The following is an 18,840-nucleotide window of genomic DNA, read 5'->3' on the forward strand; positions in this document are numbered from 1 at the left end:
CTTCCTGGCTTGTGCTCGGATTCCTTGTCGGATGATATGAGAATTTCGAAAGAAATCAGCACAAACCTGCCTTTTGATGGTTGCTTTCAGTCTATATTGCAGATCGAAATGACTTAGTTCCATGGCCCATTTGACCAATACCCAATTCCTCTGGTTTCTGGAGGACCGCTTGAGCGGGTAACTTGTCATTACATGGATTGTATAGGCTGGAAGTAAGGTTGCAACTTTGGGAAGCGATCAGTAGGGCATAAGCTAATCTCTCCATTTCCAGATACGCATCTCGCATCCAAAGACGCTGCTTGCGTAATACATTGGTCATTGAACCTTGCTCTTCCCAACTAATGCTGCACTGACCGCGTATTGAGAGACGGACAGATACAGGAGGAGGATCTCTTCGGGAGAGGCTTGGACAGGAAAGTGGCTTCCTGAGGTGTTTCTTAATGCTCTTGAATGCTGTTCGCACTCGAGTCCACTCGAACTTCTTGTTGGCCTGAGAATGTTGAAGAATGGCAAGCAGCGATCTGTTGCCTCGATATGAAGCACTGAGTGTCGTATTCGCCTATTGAGGTCTGAACCTACTTTGGTTGGTCGGGCTTTCATATCAAGGAGAGCTTGATTTTCTCGGGTTGATCTCTATTCCCCGTGGTTAACCATGTACCCAAGGAATTTTCCTGAGGATACCGAATGAGATTTGAGGGGATTGAGCTTATTTTGTATTTCGGAGGTATCGAACATCTCAGCGAGATGCGCTATGTGATCTGAAGCGACTACGACTTGACTAGGATGTCATCAACATAGACTTCATCGACTTTCGATCTACTTGGAAAACATTCGGTTAACCAGCTGCTGGTAAGTTGCCCCAGCATTCTAGGTCGAAGGGCAAACTGTAGCAATATACCTTTGATCGTAACAAATGAGGTATGCTCTTTGTCTTGTGCATACATCGGATTTGATTGTATCCCGAGTATACGTCCATGAAACTCAGTAGCTCATGCTCGGAGGTGGCATCCACCAACTGGTCGATCCTGTAGGGGAAAACTATCTTTGGGCATGTTTTGTTGAGGTCGGTGAAATCAAACCAGGTCCGCCACTTGCCGTTGACTTCTTTACTAGAACTGGGTTGGCAATCAACTTGATAGAGCGCTTCCCAGATGGATCTATCCGAAGGAGATTGTCTACCTAAGTTTCAGGAGCATATCGCTCCGGATCCGCTCTTCTCTTCTGGCAGACCGGTTTGGCTACTGTCAATGTTAGGGCATGGCAAATGACATTTGGGCTGATCCCGACATGTCGGCATGCATCCATGCGAACACATAGATGTTTTTCTAAGGAAGCTGGTCAGGTCGTGGCGAGTTGGGGGTTGAGATTGCTTCCAATCCTCAACACTTTGCTCGACTCGCGCTGTCGATTGCACTTCAGATAAATCTCAACTGGCCCACGGAAGGGCATTCCTGGAACGAGGATCCATGTTATCCTTGGTTGGGCAGGCTATGGTTCAATCCGCCTGATCGCCATTGCCTGTTTAGGAATGCCACGCGAGATGCCTTTCCCCTTGCACGCCATCTGTACTACCTTTACATAGCATCGCGAGATGCGAACTAAGATTCGCTTACTTCCCTATACCCATCAAGGTGGGGAACTTCATCTTGAGAGGGTAGACGAAGTGACTGCTTTGAAGTTCCTCAGTAGAGGTCGCCTAGAATGCCATTGAAAGGGGACGGCAATCCATACTAAGAATTTAGTTATTGGTCACCTCGTCAGAGTCACCCAACGTGATTGGAAGCGAGATCGTTCCTTGGGATCAGATGATCCTGTAAAACCATATAGGGGGATTGAGGCGGGCTTAAGTCGGCTCATCAAATTTATTCTCTCAAAGCTGGCTGGAACAGAATGTTCACAGCGCTTCCGTTGTCCACCAACATTTTGTGGACGTCGAAGTGCCTTAGTTGGGGCGTGATGATGAGAGCATCATCATGGGGATGATGCAATCAATTGCATCTTTTTCGGAGAAGGTGATCTTCTCTCTACGAACCTTTGATGGTCGTTGCGTCGTGTTCATCACACAGATAGGGTCGTGATGGGCTGGCGAGATATCTTTCTTGGGCAACTCGTGAGTTTCTCCGAGGTGTGGTCCTCCAAGATATCCCCACGCTACAGATACCCTTGCATCACGACACTCCTTACTGTTTCTCTCGATTTTTCTCCTTACAGGAGCAAAGTCATCAACATACTCTTTGAAAGCCCTGCTTGATAAGATCTTAATTGCCTTTGAGAGCTCAGCACTCATCGGTGTGATGCCCACTTTCCCGATGATAACGACAGTATTTTTTGTTGTTTCTGAATGAGGAGGGACCTTTATGGGCTAGACCTTCCGAGCAGACCAACTCTTCTGACTTATCAAGAATGGCCGAAACGGAGCATTCAAAGGGGTATACTGATTCCTTCGCGATCGCGACGAGGAACTAGAGCATAAGACTTCTGGGGCTCGAACCATGGTTTCTCATTTTCATGATCGTCATTAGCCCATCTGCGATCAACTCTCCTATTTTCCCCCCAACCTGGTGCATGCCAAAAGTGCCAGGGTCGTGGCGGTGAAGCGCTGCCACAGAGTTCTCAATACGGAGGTATTTCTCCAGGCTGTAAAAGCGGGTGAGAGAAACATCGTCCTCTGATTGCAGCTCCTTCCACAGATCTGTCTGGGGACAAACACTGAAAACTCACCCCTGATTGTGACCATTTTGAATTATGATTGTTGATGCTTGATTTTAACACCAACTGAACACACATGGGAAATGTTGAGCTGGCTCAGAAGACACACGTGTATGGGGGTATTGAACTGAATAAAAGAAGAACAATGTTTAAAGTGGTTTGGATGCTTAAATAAGCGACTCCTACGTCTACTGCTATTGTATTAATATATGAGATCAGGTCGCGTTCAGCAAACTGACTTACAAGAAGAGATTACAAGAGAAAGAGAGAGAATATATGCTATTCCAGAAAGAAATTAGCTAATCCCACAAACGGGAGAGGATCCCTTTATTTATAGTGGGATGAATTGAGGTAATTATTATTAAATCAGGGAGTGGGTCAGATTGCCGTGCAAATCCTTCCTTGCGTCCCGTTATTCACCTGCTCGAGTGATTTACTCGATTCTTGCAGGGATTGGACACATGGATCACCTCCAGCCTTTCACCAGCCTGGCGCACAGCTACTGCACTTGCAGGAGCATGCCTCTTGTGTCAGCGTGCAACGTGGCTGCGTCTGAATGGTTGCTGGACTTACCTAAACTTTGACCACTTACGCTGATAGGGCTCTGCATCAGTGATGAGAATGCAAAATGTCATATTTATCCCCCTTAATGTCTAGTCTTTTATACTTATTTGTTGCCTAAATGTACTCATTATTATTCTATTTTGATTTAGGATGCAAATGGAGACGTTAAATGCAAAACAAAACTAATTAGGTGAATTCGGATAGTTTTGATATTGCTTCGTAATCTGGGCATAACTCTCTCATCCAAGATCCGATTGAGATGTTTCAAAATGCTGTGGAACACTAAGAAAGAGATCTACAACTTTATTGTTTTGAGTTTGAAGAGATACTCGCTGCATCAAGGTTGTAATCGAGCTTGAAGTTGACGTATCTGCACTGCCGACATTCTGGAACATTCCGCCTTGTCATGCAATTCAAATAGGCAGATTATTACAAGAAGTTTTGAAGACCCGTTGCATGCAAATTACAGCTGGAAAACACCACTTTCCTATTTTATTTTAGGACTTTATTATTTTATTTCCAATTAATCAGATTAGGATAAATGTTACTTTAGGATATTAGAATATTTTGAGGAGATTGAGTAGAATTAGAATTCGAATTAGATATTTTTAAAGAGAGATCAGATTGGGAGATAGCCACACACACCTTTCTCTTCTCTCTTCTCTCTTCTGGAATTTTTCTTTTCCTTTGAGTTTTGATTATGGCCATGAGTGGCTAATTTTTATAACTTGGTCGAAGGAAACAAGACCTCGGAATCAATAAACTGTGAGATCAATCTGGTTTTTTTTTTTCTTTAAGTGTTCAATTTATGTTTGAGTATTGGATGTTCTTCTATGCATATTTTCATGATTGTTGCGTTTAATTACTAGGAGGCCTACTAGTTTATTAATTGTTGCAATCTACTGCTAAGTTAGATATCAAATCTGTAATTGTTTGATCCCTTTAACTTGTGAAGTAATTAGGGTTTAAGAATTTGCTGCGTCAGGAATTATTAAGTTTTAAGAAGAACATTTGACTGAATTAAATGCAACCGCTTGAGTTTGTGTTGTTTAGCTTCATCGATCTCTCTAGGTCTTAAGGCTACCACTAGATTAAATCTTTAGTGCTTATCTAGGGTTGTTTAGTAGTAAGGTTAATTAGATCGCTTGTTTCTTAATTAATTACAACTAAGGAGAGATAGGAAAATAGTTCCAACAGTGAATATTCAGGGTATGAATTGATTTATTTTTGTATCAATGATCAGTTGTAAGATTCCGATGGTGGGTGTTGACCTAGACCAGGTTTCGTTATTTGATTGATTTCGATAGTTTAATTTGAATTGTTTTTCCTGAAATTATTTCTGTTTTACTCAAAACCCCCCAGCCTTGTTCACGTAACATTAAACTCGGCTAGACACTCTTCGTGGGAACGATCCCTACTCACACTACTACGTGTATCTTTTAGGGTTTTAATTCTAGGTGCCTACGACAGCATGCCAATCAGCCCTACTTTTCCAGGCATAACAGAAGTCCCCTAGTTTTTAAGGCTTGAGAATCGAACCTTGGAAACTATATATCATGCCTTGATTTGATGCGTTTGAAGACACTGGTTGACCCGACCTGGATGCAAAGTGGTAGAAGAAACATTTTCATGCAGGCGACCTGAAATGGCCTTTACTTTAAGGGTCAACGACCTGAATCAGACCATATCCAGTGCCACGACGATGAATTTGATCTTCGTCTGAGGTTCACGACTTGATTGCACTTTGCGGAATTTTTTGCCTAAGGCAAGAGATTGTATTGCTTTGCGACCGATATACATCCAAGTCAAAGAGTCACTCCGCCTCGCAGTTGACACGAGACAAGATCGAGGGGTCACGTCGCTTCGCGATAAGACATGAGCTGAATAGTGTTATACGTAACGACCTCTTCAGATGTTATCCATTGCACTTTTATAGAAGATACATTTAATGAAGTACCTTTTGCTCTGACAGACGTGTCCTGTGTGCAATAAGTGCCAGCCATGCACGTTAAATGCGAGCGACATTCCCTATCAGAGCATTAAATGCAAACGTGGGCGTATTTAATGTGGAGGAGGGAGAACGTTCTGTCGCTTGAGTGTTTCAATGGAAAAGAACGATGATTTGGTTTCTCAAAGTGTGACGGTCACTCTTCTTCACTGATTTGTGACACGTGGTTGCGATCAACGGTGAGATGCGTTTTACGCCCAAACGTCATTTGACTTCGAGAAACCAAAGCGCAATTTCCTTCGCTATAAAACCCCAAGTTCACTTCAAACAATGTCACAATATTCATCTTCTCAGAGAGAGCAAGAGATTTTCGTGAGCCTTGGTTCTTTGTCTATCAGATTGGTGCACGCTTGATATCCAGAGCAAGAGGAATAATCTTCTCATTTCAAGAGGTAAGGATGATTCTTCTGCCACTTTTACTATTTTTTCTTGTTTTCAATAGTTGTCGTGCGATGATAGTTTGTCGGAAGTTGATCGGAGATGAAATATTCTCTTTGGGATTGAGCCAATGATAGTGGCTCTCAAAGTATTATGTTAGGGTTTTTCTAGGGTTTAAGGGAGGAAGTATTTTCTTTTTCTTCCACGTCATCGTATGAAATAGTGTACAAAGACTGAGTGATTCCCTACATGTCGCTTTTCTTTTCAGACCGCAGAAGAATGGACTCCCCAATGACCAGGACTGAGGAGGGTCCCCCTTAAGAGATCTTGTTGATAATTACTGCCGATGAGATCCAAAAGGTGGTAGACCAATATGCTCTCAGCGTGGAGGTCTTTCGAAATAGGACACACACAACTCGGAGTTTGCCACGAGGGATGGCTGCGATTTCTGAGAACATATTCAAGAGTAGGGGGTTGATCCCCTTCCACCCTTTTGTCAGGTTGGTCCTCGATCATTTCGGGATTGCACCATTGTAGCTCACGCCAGACGCGTACATGATCGTCGTGGCTATGTACATCGCATGTGGCGAGAACGGATTGGGCGAGCTAATCGTGCTAGAGCTCGGTTGCTTGTACATTTTGAAAAAGAGTAAGGACAAGGATTCTTACTATCTTTCCAAGCGACCTACCATTGAAGCGGGAATACACAGTTACCCAAGCAACATAGGGGCATACGAGATGAAGTTCTTTTTCTTTCGTCATGATGGCATTTGCCATTTTCAGGAGCCAAGTAGGTCCTCATTTCTTTTGAGTTTGCGAACTATCTTTCGTTCTTTACTAACGAGCTCTTTGTTTCTTCGCAGTTAACAAAATGACTAGGTTAGAGCTCCTCGAGGATCCGGATAGGATCGCTACCTTTGGCTATCTGCCCGAAGAGAGTTACGATACAAGATTGCTTGTGACAACCACAAATTTGCGGAAGTACAGTTTCTTCAACTCAGAAGCAACCTTAAAGACCACACCGAGTAAGCTTCTTGACCTTAGCCTTTTTTATTTCGCATGCAACGAACTGTTTTACTAATGATGTTCGCATGCAGCGACCATGCCTCCCAAGGTGCCCAAATCACTGCGACCATGGCAATTTGCCTACCCCCGAATGGGTGCCACCGGACCAACTAGAGCGGCTCTTAACGGTCCCCCCGTCGGAGGGACATCGACAATTGCTCTGGCCCGACCTGCGGGCGTTCCCCAGCCTTCGATTGCTTGCTCGAAGTAGAAAACCATGGCCCAAAGGCCTAAGAAGAGGAGGCAAATTCAGATTGAGGAGTTGGAGTTCGAATCGAAGGGTTTGGGTGTTCAGCCCGAGAGGTCGCAGCCTTACTAAGAGTTCAGCTCGGGAGGGCCACCTAAGGGCACAACCAACATCTCCATTGATCTTGGGGGTCCACAGACAAGACAATAAACGGTCGCAGTCCCCGGGAAGAGGTCGGGCAAGGAGCCAGTGGAGGGAACTCTGCCCGCTATAGGCACAAACACCCCCGTGCTAGAGTCAATGGGTTAGCTACTGGATTATCTGCAGCTGGTAGTCTTTGCTTTGCTGGAATGCGGGCTTGCGGAGGCTTTTGAACAGTTCGTGGCCTCCGGCCCTATGGACCTGATGACCACATCCTTCTAGCACCTAAGCCAGGTAAACGAGCTGCCTTCGGCGAGGACTTATATTTGCTTTTGTAATATAAAGGACTAACTTTATTCTTTTCATTATGCAAGCCCTGCTCTCCATGCACCTGTCCCTGCAGAAGGTCTAGCTGGGGGCTACTGAGGGACTGGTCGAGATGAGGGAAGAGAATGTGCGGCTCAAGCGGGAACTAAAGGTCGCACGGATAGATAGAGACTCATCCATCGTTCAGTCGAATCAGCATTTGTCCGAAAGGGATGCTACACTTCGCACGGTGGACTTTCAAAAGGCTGAGTTGGAGAAGCGTAGCGAAGAGGTGAAGGAGCTCCAGAGGACTGTGGCCAGACTCACCAGGGAGGCTAACGAGAAAGACCAGGCACTGCAAACAACCTCCGAGCGGGCTTTACGAGCGGAGAGGGAAAGGGGCAAGCTGTGAGAGACTACTGAAAAGCAACGATCAGCGCTTGAGGCTGAGCTCCATTTCACTCGAGGTCGCGTCACTTCGCTAACTGCAGAGATGCAGCAGCAGGAGGCGGAGATCGAGAGTAAGGCTACAGAATGGACGATTCAGTCCATCTTTGCCCTTCAGCCGAAGAACCCTGAGATGGATCTATCCGACCTCCTTGACAAGTTTCGGAACGAACTTGCTTCCATGGCGCAGGCTGACGCTGAGGAAGCGGCTCGGGGACCTGACCTGGAAGAGGATCATCCGGAGTTTGTCCCAAAGGAGCCTGCATCTGAACAGGTGGTCGATGACCAGCCTAGGGACGAGAATCAGTGATCCCCTGTAGTCTTGTCCCTTTTTGCCCATGTACTTTCCCTTTTTATTATAAATAAAGACATCACTTTTTACAATCTTTCATGAGTACTTACAATTTTCGTATTTTCTGTTACATATGAGATCGTATTCTAACTGTTTACAATAACATTGGCACAAGTTTATGCGAACAGAATTTTATATATGTAAAAACGATTACAAAAGAGCAGAATTATACACTTGCTATTTAAAAAGATTAAGAAAAGTGAAATCTTTACAAGGAAAAAATTGAGTTCGGAATTATTGATAATATGGTCGGAGATGTTCAGCATTCCAAGCTCGCAGTACTTCGGAACCATTCAACCTTTTGAGATGATAAGTCCTCGGTCTTATCACTTTGGCGATGCCGCATGGGCCGTCCCAGTTTGGTCCCAAAACTCCCGTGCTTGGTTCTCTAGTACCGAGAAGGACTTCCTTTAAAATGAGGTCGCTAACCTGGAAGTCTCTTCTTCTGACCTTAAAGTCAAAGAACCTTTTCATGCATTGCTGATAGACTACTATTCTTAGCTGAGCCTTGCTGCAATGTTCTTCAACTAGATCTAGACTTGCGCGCATGAGCACTTCATTGTCAACTTCGTTGAATGGGTCCCTCTAAAGTGAACCGGTCCCTACCTCCATAGGGATCATCGCTTCGCAGCCATATGCTAGCGAAAAAGGGGTTTCTAAGGTAGAGGTTCTCGGAGTTGTCCCGTATGCCCACAAGACTTCAGGAAGGTCGTCAGCCCAATTCCCCTTGGTTGTGCCAAGTTTGGCCTTCAAAGTGTGCTTGATGGTTTTGTTGACAGCTTCAACTTGACCATTTGCTTGCGGTCTCGCGACGGAGGCAAATTTTTTATCAATACCTAGCTCGTCGCAAAACTGCTTGAATTCCTCGTTATCGATCTGCTTCCCATTATCAGATATAAGGGTATGAGGAATCTCATAATGGCACACAATGTTTTTGAAGACGAAGTCCTTGAGCTTTTTGGTGGCGATCGCGACTAATGGCTCTACTTCGACCCACTTGGTGAAGTAATCTACCGCGACCACCGCATACTTGACTCCCCCTTTACCAACTAGCATGGGACCAATGAGATTGATTCCCCACATGGAGAATGGCCAGGGGCTGGTCATGGTTATTAGGTGGGAAGGAGTTCGTGGTATGTTCGCGAACCGCTGGCATTTATCACACTTTTTGACAAAGTTGTAGGTGTCTTCTTGGATTAAAGGCCAATAATATCCTTGACGAACACCTTTGTTGGCGAGAGATCGTGTGGCCGTGTGATTACCGTAGATCCTTTCATGCATCTCTCGCATGATGTAGTCTGCTTCTTCGCTGGTTACACATCGGAGAAGAGGGGCACTAAACCCTTGCCTGTACAGTTGGTCTCCTATAAGTGTGTAACGAGCAGCTCTTGTTCGCAGGGTCCTTGCTTCGACCTTGTTGTTGGGCAAGGTCCCATCTCAGAGATACTGAATGATAGGAGTCATCCAGGAAACTGATTCGGTTGTATTCATGGCCTATTCGGTTGAGCTGACATTGGGGGTCTTTATGAACCGAATAGGAATACTTTCTGGTGCATCTAAGTCTAGTGATAAGGCTATCTTTGCCAAAGCATCTATCACATAATTGTTATCTCTAGGAATCTGCGTGATCGTGAAGTGCTTGAACGGCTCGAGTACGGCCTTAGCTTTCTTCACATAGCTGATCATATTTTCTTCCTTGGCCTAATATTCCCCAAAATCTGGTTGACAACTAGCATGGAGTCATTGTGGATGCTGATCGCGGTTAATCCCATTTCCTTGGCCAACCACAACCCAGCGAGCAGGGCTTCATACTCAACCTCATTATTGGTCGCTTTAAACCCAAACCGAAGGATGCCATGAATACAAGTCCCCTCGGGACTTAAGAGGAGAAGACCTGCCCCAGCTCTCTTCCTGTTCGATGATCCGTCGATAGGGTTGAGCACGGGTAATGGGTAGAACCAGAATCGGAACCTACCCGAAACCAACACTGTGCTGGTAGGTTTCGGTTCCATTTTATTGGAACCAACACTGTGCAGTTTCGGTTCTGGTTATTATCTGTGGAGGAACCGGAACCGGAATCGAAACCTGGAAAAAGAACTGATTTTTGGAACCTGTTTGGAACCTGTTTTGAAACCTATTTTAGAACCTGTTTGAAACCTATTTTGGAACCTGTTTGGAACCTGGACTAGAATGAAAATATGAAATATTTGTGAAATGTGAATAATGGGGGGTTTCTATTATTTTACATATAAAAAAATTTAAAATAGAAAAAGTTAAATTTTTAGAATAACCTAATTAAATAAATATACAATTATACTTATTACATACAAATTACACCATATTAAAAACTTTAATATATTATAATATATTAATATTAAAGTTTTGATTAATTAAGTGAATAATTGAAATTATGATCCAATTAAAAGTGTTTTAATGTTATTAAAAGAATTATTTTCGAATAAAATAGTATATTTGATTAAATAATAATATATTTAGTTATTTACTTCAATTATCAAGTTCTAAATATATCTATAGTAAATTAGAAATTAATTAATTATATATGATAAATTGATCAACATTAATAAATTTAATTACTAGTTAAATATCATACTTAATCAATTATAACATTGCATTATAGTTAAATGATTACTTAATTAATTATAATTTTATAACATTACTTAATTGATTTATAGTATAATTAATTATAGCATTACATTAATTGATTACTTCTTAATTAATTGAGTTATAAGTTATAACATTTAGTATATTGCTTAATTAAATAATTAAAAATTTAATTAATTATAGCATTACATTCTAGATTTATAGTTTAATTACTTAATCAATTATAACATTTCATTATAAACATTAGTACAAACTTAATTGATTGATTAAGAATTTAATTAATTATAATATTATATTAAAAATTTATAGTATGATTACTTAATTCACTATAAGTCTATAACATTACATTATAGTATGATTACATAATTAATTATAACATTACATAATTAAATGATTACATAAACATTACTACATTAGTATAATACTTAATTAAATGATTAGAAATTTAAATAATTACAATATTACATTATAAATTTATAGTATAATTACGAAATTAATTGTAACATTAAATTATAATTATTTAATTAATTATAACATTCTATTATAAACAAATTCATTATAATATTATATTAAAGATTTATATTATGATTACTTAATTCATTGTAACATTTCATTATAGTATGATTACATAATTAATTATAACATTACATAATTAGATGATTATTTAATTGATTATGACATTATATTATAAACATTACATTATAACATTACATTATAAACAAATGATTAGAAATTTAATTAATTAAACATTACATTATAGTTAAATAATTACTTAATTAAATGATAACATTATTACATTACATTATATTATGATCACTTAATTAATTATAGTATTACATAGTTAAATGATTACTTAATTAGTTATAAATTTATAACATTATATTATAAACATTAGTAATTTACTATATTATTACGTTACTTAATTAAATGATTAAAAATTTAATTAATTATAATATTACATTAAAGATTTATAGTCTGATTACTTAATTCACTATAATATTACATTATAGTATGATCACATAATTAATTATAACATTACATAATTAAATAATTACTTAATTGATTATGACATTATATTATAAACATAAATAATTACTGATTTACTATATAAACATTAGCACAATACTTAATTAAATGATTAGAAATTTAATTAATTATAACATTACATTATAAATTTATAGTATGATTAATTAATTAATTGTAATATTACATTATAATTAAATAATCACTTAATTAATTATAACATTCTATTATAAACAAATTAATTATAAATTTATAATATTATATTAAAGATTTATAGTATGATTACTTAATTCATTATAGTATGATTACATAATTAGTTATAATATTACATAATTAGATGATTATTTAATTGATAATGACATTATATTATAAACATTAATTGTAATATTACATTATAAATAAATGATTACTTAATTAAATGATCAGAAATTTAATTAATTAAGCATTACATTATAGTTAAATAATTACTTAATTAACTTATTAAATTATAAATAAATGATCACTTAATTAAATGATCAGAAATTTAATTAATTAAGCATTACATTATAGTTAAATAATTACTTAATGTAATATAATTTATATTACATTATATTATGATCACTTAATTAATTATAGCATTACATAGTTAAATGATTACATAATTAGTTATGAATTTATAACATTACATTATAAACATTAGTAATTTACTACATTATTACATTATTTAATTAAATGATTAAAAATTTAATTAATTATAACATTACCTTATATATTTATAGTATGATTACTTAATCAATTATAACATTCCATTATAAATATTAGTATATTAATTAAATGATTAGAAATTTAATTAATTACAATATTAAATTATATATTTACAGTATGATTACTTAATTTATGATAACATTACATTATAATATGATTATATAATTAATTATAATATTACATAATTAAATGATTACTTAATTGATTATGACATTATATTATAAACATTACTAATTTACACAATACTTAATTAAATGATTAGAATTTTATTAATTATAACATTACATTATAAATTTGTAGTATGATTACTTAATTAATTATAGCATTCTATTACAAACAATAGTACAATACTTAATTAAATGATTAAAAATTTAATTAATTATAATATTACGGTATAAATATTAAACATAAGTAATTAATTAAATTATTAGAAATTTAATTGATTATAACATTAAATTACTGTTAAATAATTACTTAAATAATTATAACATTATATTATAATTTAATAATTACAACATTACTATATTACATTATAAACATTACTAATTGATTGAATTCAAATGTTGCCTAGAGATTACAGGTTATGAGTTACATTGGACACAAATGAACGAGTAATCAAAATTTGTTAAGGGTGTATTTGTAAACTTTTAAGGTATTTTTGTCATTTTTTAAACTAATAGAGGGGTGATTGATTTTTTACAGGGTACCTGGGAAAGGAACCGGAACCTGCATTTTAGGTTCCGGTTTCTTAAATTTAAGAACCTGCACTGTGCGGTTCCAGTTTCGGTTCCCCCGAAAAATGCAGGGTACCTAGAACCGCTTACCCCTATCCGTCGACGAATAGGCTCCAGGTCGACAGATTCTAAATAGTTTCCTGGCTGACTTCGCTGGCTTGTTGCTCGGATTCCTTGGTCGGATGATATGAGAATTTCGAAATGAAATCAGCAACAACCTGCCTTTTGATGGTTGCTTTCAGTCTATATTGCAGATCGAACTAACTTAGTTCCATGGCCCATTTGACCAATTTTCCCAATTCCTCTGGTTTCTGGAGGACCTGCTTGAGCGGGTAACTTATCATTACATGGATTGTATGAGCATGGAAGTAAGGTTGCAACTTTTGGGAAGTGATCAGTAGGGCATAAGCTAATCTCTCCATTTCCAGATACCGCATCTCTGCATCCAACAAATGCTTGCTTGTGTAATACATTGGTCATTGAACCTTGCTTTCTTCCCGAACTAATGCTGCACTGACCGCATATTTAGAGACGGACAGATACAGGAGGAGGATCTCTTACGGGAGAGGCTTGGACAGGAAATGTGGCTTCCTGAGGTGCTCTTTAATGCTCTTGAATGCCTGTTCGCACTCGGGAGTCCACTCGAACTTCTTGTTGGCCCTAAGAATGTTGAAGAATGGCAAGCAGCGATCTGTTGCCCTCGATATGAAGCGACTGAGTGCCGCTATTCGCCTATTGAGGCTCTGAACCTACTTTTGGTTGGTCAGGCTCTTCATATCAAGGAGAGCTTGGATTTTCTCGGGGTTGATCTCTATTCCCCGCTGGTTAACCATGTACCCAAGGAATTTTCCTGAGGATACTCAGAATGAGCATTTGAGGGGATTGAGCTTCATTTTGTATTTCCGGAGGATATCGAACATCTCAGCGAGATGCGCTATGTGATCTGAAGCGACATGCGACTTGACTAGGATGTCATCAACATAGACTTCCATCGACTTTCTGATCTACTTGGAAAACATTCAGTTAACCAGCTGCTGGTAAGTTGCCCCAGCATTCTTTAGGTCGAAGGGCATAACTTTGTAGCAATATAACCTTTGATCTGTAACAAATGAGGTATGCTCTTTGTCTTGTTCATACATCGAAATTTGATTGTATCCCGAGTATACGTCCATGAAACTCAGTAGCTCATGCTCGGAGGTGGCATCCACGAACTGGTCGATCCTTGATAGGGGAAAACTGTCATTTGGGCATGTTTTGTTGAGGTCGGTGAAATCAACACAGGTCCGCCACTTGCCGTTAGGCTTCTTTACTAGAACTGGGTTGGCAATCCAACTCTGATAGAGCGCTTCCCAGATGGATCCATTCCGAAGGAGATTGTCTACCTCAAGTTTCAGGGCAGCATATCGCTCTGGATCTATCGCTCTTCTCTTCTAGCAGACCGGTTTGGCTTCACTGTCAATGTTCAGGGTATGGCAAATGACATTTGGGCTGATCCCGACCATGTCGGCATGCATCCATGCGAACACATAGATGTTTTGTCTAAGGAAGCTAGTCAGGTCGCTGGCGAGTTGGGGGTTGAGATTGCTTCCAATCCTCAACACTTTGCTCGACTCGCGCTGGTCGATTGACACTTCAGATAAATCCTCAACTGGCCCACTGGAAGGGTATTCCTGGATATGAGGATCCATGTTATCCTTGGTTAGGCCAGGCTATGGTTCAATCCGCCTGATCGCCATTGCCTGTTTAGGAATGCCACGCGAGATGCCTTTCCCCTTGCACGCCATCTGTATTGCCTTTACATAGCAATCGCGAGATGCGAACTAAGATCCGCTTACTTCCCCTATACCCATCAAGGTGGGGAACTTCATCTTGAGAGGGTAGATCGAAGTGACTGCTTTGAAGTTCCTCAGTAGAGGTTGCCCTAGAATGCCATTGAAAGGGGACAGGCAATCCACTATTAAGAATTCAGTTATTTTGGTCACCTCGTCAGAGTTACCCAACGTGATTGGAAGCGAGATCGTTCCTTTGGGGATCAGATGATCCCCTGTAAAACCATATAGGGGGATTGAGGCCGGCTTCAAGTCGGCCTCATCAAATTTTATTCTCTTGAAAGCTGGCTGAAACAGAATGTTCACAACGCTTCTGTTGTCCACCAACATTTTGTGGACGTCGAAGTGCCTTAGTTGGGGCGTGATGATGAGAGCATCATCATGGGGATGATGCAACTGAATTGCATCTTTTTCGGAGAAGGTGATCTCTTCCTCTCTACGAACCTTTGATGGTCGTTGCGTAGTGTTCATCACACAGATAGAGTCGTGATGGGCTGTGCGAGCATATCTTTCTTGGGCACCTTGTGAGTTTCCTCCGAGGTGTGGTCCTCCAAAGATTATCCCCACGCTACAGATACCCTTGCGATCACGACACTCCTTACTCGTTTCTCTCGATTTTTCTCCCTTACAAGAGCAAAGTCATCAACATACTCTTTGAAATGCCCTTGCTTGATAAGATCTTCAATTGCCTGCTTGAGAGCTCAACACTCATCGGTGTGATGCCCACTTTCCCGATGATAACGATAATATTTTTTGTTGTTTCTGAATGAGGAGGGACTTTTCATGGGGTCAGACTCTCTGAGCAGACCAACCTCTTCTGACTTATCAAGAATGGCCGAAACGGATGCATTCAAAGGGGTATACTGATTCCTGTCGCGATTGCGACGAGGAACTAGAGCATAAGACTTTTGGGGCTCGAACCATGGTTTCTTTCATTTTCATCGATCGTCATTAGCCCATCTGCGATCAACTCTCCTATTTTCCCCCCAACCTGGTGCACTGCCAAAAGTGCCAGGGTCGTGGCGGTGAAGCGCTGCCACAGAGTTCTCAATACGGAGGTATTTCTCCATAAGGCTGTAACAGCGGGTGAGAGAAACATCGTCCTCTGATTGCAGCTCCTTCCACAGATCTGTCTGTGGACAAACTCGCACTATGATAAGAGTTCGAACGGATTCTTCGAGAGTGTGAGCTACTTTATGGAGCTCTCTATGGAACCTATCGATGTAAGATTGGATGGATTCATCCCTTTCTTGCCTTATGTTGCTGAGGTAGCTAAAAGGCATCAAGAACTTCCTGTTCGCTTAGAAGTGTCTCAAGAATGTCAAGCTCATCTGATTCCACGAGCTGATTGATCCCGGCAGGAGTGACTTGAACCACCGTTTGGCATGAGATGTAAGAGTTACTGCCAAGCATTGGCATTTTGCCAAATCAGAAACTTGGTGAAATTCCATCAGGTCATTGAATTCGTATAAATGATCTTGCGGATCAGAATTTCCATTGAACGCTCGCATATCGGGCATTTGAATCTGGATGGGAGAGGGGCAGCTAACACAGCCGAAAAAAAGGGAGACTCCTCTACGACCTGCCCTCGCTCCTTTTGCTGAGCCTTTAGTTGATCCAGAGCTTGTTATAGCTCCTCAATCTAAGGCAGTAGAGCCATCTGGGGATTGCTTTCCCCCATGCGGGTTCGACCCTCGCGATTACGGTTAAGGAAAGTCCAAAGGTCGGATTTCTCCTCGTCTCGGTCGGCAGTTTCGGCCACTCTTGACAGACGTTGGCTAGAGTCATGCGATAGCAATGAATGGTCCGAGGAACCTTCCCGACCTCTGCGATTGTGCGAACCGACCCGCAGACGATAGGAACTTCCCGCGCAACGACGATCGGGGTCATCATTTTGGCGATAGCGAGAATCTCCTCGCCTTGCACTTTTTTGGGAGTGCTCACATGATGTGGCATGGGACAACTCGGGCTACGACCTGTCACTCAGTCTTTATGCCACGAGTATTCTACCCGGGGTGCGGTCGGTGTTCACTGGTCCCTCGGAGCCTCTAAGCCCGTTGTTCGCCACCTGTTTTCCCTTCCTTTGACACGCTGCAGTTCGCGCGACACAGGTTATCGCCCTTTCATACGACCTACATGTGTTTTAGGCAGTGGCACCGCCTCATTTGATTGGGTGGTGTAACCCGATCCAAATGGTCCAACCTTTGGTTGACCGTTTGGAGAGTATTGTTGAACCTCTCTAAGTAGCTCATGACTGCTGGGTCAAGCCGTGAGCTTGAAGGAATATCCCCCACGAGATTTTGCGAAACTGGGGGAACTTCGGAAGAAGTGTCCTCTTGCACTTGGGGGATTTCTCCCTCACCATGGTTGGTTCGTTCAGATTCGAAGTTGCGAGCATTTGCTGTTGTAGGACCAACTAGTTGGAAATTCTCCTGATGAAGGACGAATACTAAATCAGGCCATTCCTCTAGCGCCAAACTGTTGATGCTTGATTTTGACACCAACTAAATGCATGTGGGAAATGCTGAGCTGGCTCAGAAGACAAACGTGTATGGGGATATTGAACTGAATAGAAGAAGAACAATGTTTAAAGTGGTTCGGATGCTTAAATAAGTGACTCCTACGTCCACTTGTATTGTATTAATATATGAGATTAGGTCGCGTTCAGCGAACTGACTTACAAGAGATTACAAGAGAAAGAGAGAGAATATATGCTATTCTAGAGAGAAATTAGCTAATCCCACAAACAGGACAGAATCCTTTTATCTATAGTGGGATGAATTGAGGTAATGATTACTAAATCAGGGAATGGGTCAGATTGTCGTGTAAATCCTTCTTTGCGTCCCGTTATTCACCTACTCAAGTGATTTACTCGATTCTTGCAGGGATTGGACACATGGATCACCTCCAGCCTTTCACCAGCCTGGCGCACACCTACTGCACTGGTAGGAGCATGCCTCTTGTGTCAGCGTGCGACGTGGCTGCATCTGAATAGTTGTTGGACTTACTTAAGCTTTGACCACTTATGCTGACAGGGCTCTATATCAGCCTTACTTTTCCAGACATAACAATGATAAACAATGCATTTTATTCTACTAAAGCCCATATTAAGGGAGGATTTTTAACTGATTATCTATTTTTATATTAAATTCTTGCAAATTATGCGAGCATTTAAAATTGTATAGTGTTTGACATTGTTTATGTATTCAATTCCTAATATAATCTATAATAAGAGTAGTGCGCTATTGATGTACTTAGGGGCATAGTTGTCAAATCACGTATCGTATCGTGTATTGAAAACCTAATTTTTTGAATCGTGTTTCTCGTATCGTATCGTATCGTATCATAGAATACACCTTTTTCAAAAAAATTAATAAAATAATAAAAATTTTCTAAAAATTAATATCATTCCAAAGATTAATTAAAGAATTTTGTGGTATTATTGGCTTTAAATTATGATATTACGTAATCAAAATTAATCACAAAATTAAGAATCTATATCATTTTCTCTCAACCATTAATATTATTTCCAAGATCAATGTCAATATCTATATCTTCACTTGTATTACTATTATCATACAAAATGAGCAACACATGTTCCTCTTCAATTTCTCTATGCAAAATGAGTAAATTTGGGCAGGTTTTAGTGAACTGGGTTGGGTGACCTGGATCCAACCCAAACAAATTAATAAAGTCATATTGATTTGTATCAATATTTTGAAGGATATGAA

The sequence above is a fragment of the Pistacia vera genome, unplaced genomic scaffold (assembly GCF_008641045.1).
Source record: "Pistacia vera cultivar Batoury unplaced genomic scaffold, PisVer_v2 Contig524, whole genome shotgun sequence".
Taxonomy (NCBI): domain Eukaryota; kingdom Viridiplantae; phylum Streptophyta; class Magnoliopsida; order Sapindales; family Anacardiaceae; genus Pistacia; species Pistacia vera.